This window comes from Heloderma suspectum, chromosome 15 (assembly GCF_057233095.1).
Source record: "Heloderma suspectum isolate Gila_16-S chromosome 15, 16-S_ref, whole genome shotgun sequence".
Lineage (NCBI taxonomy): Eukaryota > Metazoa > Chordata > Lepidosauria > Squamata > Helodermatidae > Heloderma > Heloderma suspectum.
In genome coordinates, this window is record NC_139472.1 from 14,649,083 (window position 1) to 14,653,280 (window position 4,198).

Here is a 4,198-nt window from a genome sequence, read left to right on the forward strand (position 1 = left end):
GCTGCTGTGAAAAAGGCAAATGCCATGTTGGGCATAATTAGAAAAAGTATTGAAAATAAAACTGCCTGGATTATACTGCCCTTACACAAATCGATTGTGCGACCACACTTGGATTACTGAGTACAGTTCTGGCCATCACACCTAAAAAAGGATATTGTAGGGTTGAAACAAATGCAGAAAAGGACAACTGAAATGATCAAGGGGTTGCAGCAACTCCCCTACAAGGGAAGGTTACAACAGTTGGGATTGTTTAGCTAGGAAAAAGGCAAGAAAGGGGAGACATGATAGAGATGTACAGAATTGCATGGTGAATGTGGATAGGGAGACATTTTTCTCCCTCTCTCATAAGGCTAGAACCCAACAGGGTCATCGCATGAAGCTGATGGGTGGGAGATTCAGGACAGATAAAAGAACTTCTTCACACAGCGCACAGTCAAACTATGGAATTTGCTCCCACAAGGCGTAGCGATGGCCACCAGTTTGGATGGCTTTAAAAGTGGGTTAGACAAATTCCTGGAAGAGAAGGCTATCAGTGGCTACTAGTCCTGATGGCTCTGTGCTACCTTCAGCATCAGAGGCAGTATGCCTCTGTACACCAGTTGCTGGGGAACACAGGTGGGAGGGTGCTGTTGCACTCATGTCCTGCTTGTGAGTTGCCCGTGGGCAGCTGGTTGCCCACTGTGTGAACAGAAGGCTGGGCTAGATGGACCCTGGGTCTGATCCAGCATGGGTCATTTTACGTTCTCATGATGGTAATTTATTGATTGATTTTACTGGGTGTTTTTTGTGTGTTTTGTGTGCGTTTTCTTTTAAGCTGCTGTGAGACCCTTTGGGGTCATTGTCGGGGCATGATGTGGTTATGATCTGTACAACAACCAGGCAGGTAAGTCAATATTATCCCCTGCTCCCATATTGCAGATGGGGCGGGGGGGACGACGACTGAGGATAAGAGAGGCTGAGAGAGCATGCCTAAGACCACCTTCGCGAGTTCGTGGCAGAGGTGAAATTCAAACAAGGGAAGACCTCAGGCTGTTACGCACAAAAGCTGTCAAACCAAGCAAGCAAAGAATGTAAAACGAAAACAAGCACAAGGGAAATTTAGGGATGGTTACCAGCCCCCCGGCCCCTCCCACCATCCCATCCCAGCCATAAGTTGTAATATCAAAACACACATTAAGAAGGAAGGGAAATAGCGTTATCCCACTGTGAGAATTGGCTTGGACTGCTGGAAAAGACTGCTGGCACCCTGGCGGATAATGATTTTATGAGGGGAAACAGCACGTATTGTCTACTGTCCCCCAATTGCCAAGAACTGGGGCATGTAAATAAAACCATGTCTGATGCATTGCAGCTTTCTGGAGATGCCAAAGCAGCTGGGAGTGGAACTTTCTGCCTTGAACGGACAAAGCTTCGAAAGCAACTGCAGAGAAGTGGGAGAGGGGATTTCACATTTGCTTTCTTGACTCCAGGTTTAAAATCAGTGCTGAAACCTGAGACCCTGGTGGCATTCTCTCCCCTCCTCTCCTTTTTATTTTTTTCTTCAGTTTTTAGCCTTGAACTACGTGGCACATCACTCCTCCTAAGGAAGGAAGGAGGAGAGCGGAAGGGCTGATCTTGCGCCCCGAGGAAGGAGGGGGGAAAACTTTTAAGTGGCTGCAGCAAACATGTGGCAAAAAAAAGAAAGGGAAGGAAAGAAAATGGATGGAGCATAAAAGACCACCAGGATCAGCTTCGCAGAACTGGAGACAAAATACCCATGCCGCTTTAAATTCAGGCCTTCTAAAGCGCTGCTTCCAATAACACGAAACATCTCATGCTTTTCTGATAATGCCACGGGCATTTTGAATTTGCCAGATTCCCAGTAGCAGATTTTGTGCTCTAGGCCTGGCCACGTTTTTCCAGACTCCCAAGTCGCGGGAAAAAAATTCAGTTCAGAAGAAAACCAGCTTGGGGCCTTGCATGTCACACCAGTGCGGTCTTTCCCCGTGGGTCTGGCACAGCAGCACCCCCAGAGCACCTCAGTAGCTTTCTGATGGCCCCCACCAGATGCAGGTGCACCCCGAGTTTGCAATGGTGCATAACATGACAGCATCCAATTGTGGGTGCTTCCCAACATAGGATTCCTAGGGCTACTGAGCAAAAGGCCATTGTGCAGCTATTCCGCCATTTCCACCTTGACAGATTTTTGTGTGGAAAGAAAGGAAGTGGAAAGAATAGTAGGACAACACAGAAAGGTTACAAGTCAAAGGCGGAATTGTCTGGAAATATCCTCCCCCTGCCATGAGGCAGCACCCTGTGTGGGGAAGCGGCAAACATAAGCCTGAGTTTAGGACAGGGTTTCAAGTTTGAATGATCCAAATCTACCTCTTCTTTCCAAATGAGAACCAAGGAACTTCTCCTAGCTGTACTGTTGATCAATTGACTTCCTCTTCCTCCTCAAGACCCTTTATCTTTCTCTAAGCCTCTCTCGAACTCCTGCTCTGTCCTCATTTGGGAAACGCCAACCCCTCTCCTGTATTTCCTTTCTCCCCCGTCTCAGTCACAGAAATGATTTCCAATTGTTTGCACACAAATGACTTGGGGCGCAATCCTATGCATGTTTAGACAGAAAAAAAGCCCTACAAAAAAGCCCTACATGCTGGCTGGGGCATGCTGGGAATTGTAGACCTTTTTTTCTCTGTCTCAACATGCCTAGGATTGTGCCCTAAGTTTATTTTTCTGACTCCGATAACCAACGTATATGAATTCTGGAATACTGTTTACTCATTTAACATGCAGTGGATTATACAGATACCAACAACAACTTAACATTTGTATCATGTTTCACATGCTGTCTGACAGCTACCCTGTAAGCCAAGTCAGCATTATTATCTGTCTTTTTATCTTTTGTTCATTTTATCTCTTGCTGTTCACCACTCCGGAATCTGTTTACATGTGGCCCGATATACAAATGTTGTAAACTACCAACAATCTTTAGATAGGAGCAATTAGAGCCTTACACACAGATGGGGGCGCGGTGGGACTGTTTGTGTCCATCTAAGGAGATGTGGGACACGTCAGGATTTTTAGGTGCATCTCCAGAGAGGCTGGAACAAGAGCTAAGCCAAATCTAGAAGAATTGTCTTAGTTTTACACCCATAGGGAGAGTCCTGCGGGATCAGAGTGAAGGCCCGTCTAGTCCACCATCCCTAGGAACCTAGGAAGCTGCTTTATACCAAGTCAGACCCTTGGTCCATCTAGCTCAGTACTGTCGACACTGACTGGCAGCAGCAGCTCTCTGGGGTTTCAAGTTGGGTCCTTTCCTAGCTCTCCCTGGGGATCAAACCGGGGCCTTCTGCATACAAAGTAGATGCTCCACCACTGAGCTGTGGCCCATCCTTCTTTCCACAATGGCCAACCAAGAAGCCAACAAGCAGGACATCCGTGCAAGAGCCCACTCTCCCATGGTTGATCCCCAGAAGCTGGTATTCACTGGCATACTGCCTTTGAACAGGGAGGCTCTATCTAGCCATCATGACTAGTAGCCACTGACGGACCGACCCCCCCCCCCCCGAATCAGTCCAATTGTCTTTTAACGCCATCTCATTGAGCGGCATTGCCACAGCACCAACTCTTCCCATTCTCTCTCCCCCGACCCCACATTTCCCCTTCTTTCTATTCCCCAGTTCCCCATTAAGCGGTCTGCTTTTTCTTTGTTACAGCTGATCAATTCCATCTCTAGCTTGAAGATCATTTCCTTGCCGGATCAGACTAACTGTCCATTTAGCCCAGTATCCTCTCTCCAGCAACGGCCAGCCAGTTGTCCCAGAGAAGTTCACACGCACGATGGAGCTAGTCAGTCCTATTTATCCCCTCTATAAGCAGAGGTATACTGCTCTGAACCTGGGAGGCTTTGTCTTTGCCACCATGGCTAACGAAATTCATACTGAAGAACATAAGAAGAGCCATGAGGAATCACACCAAGGGTCCATCTAGTCTACCATCTAGTCCCTATCCATCTAGTCCACTGTTCTGTTAAGAACATAAGAAGAGCCCTGCTGGATCAGACCAAGGGTCCATCTAGTCCAGCATTCTGCATGCCATAGCACCATCCAACTCATGTTCCCCAGCAACTGGTATCCTTTACTTTGGTCTGTGTCCTGAACCTGCTGTCATTTAATGCCACTGAATGGTCTCTCTATTTACTATTTGGAAAGAA

General features: G+C 47.3%; 1 protein-coding gene across 1 annotated transcript in view; it reads left to right on the forward strand.

Moving 5' to 3' along the window:
* The window catches only part of LOC146335379 (uncharacterized), an 80,852-nt gene extending 79,969 nt beyond the window's left edge, over positions 1-883 (forward strand). The window contains exon 7 of the mRNA XM_084822209.1: positions 815-883. The gene's annotated coding sequence lies outside the window, so the exon portion shown is untranslated. The remainder of the gene's footprint in view (positions 1-814) is intronic.
* Positions 884-4,198: the final 3,315 nt, after the last annotated feature.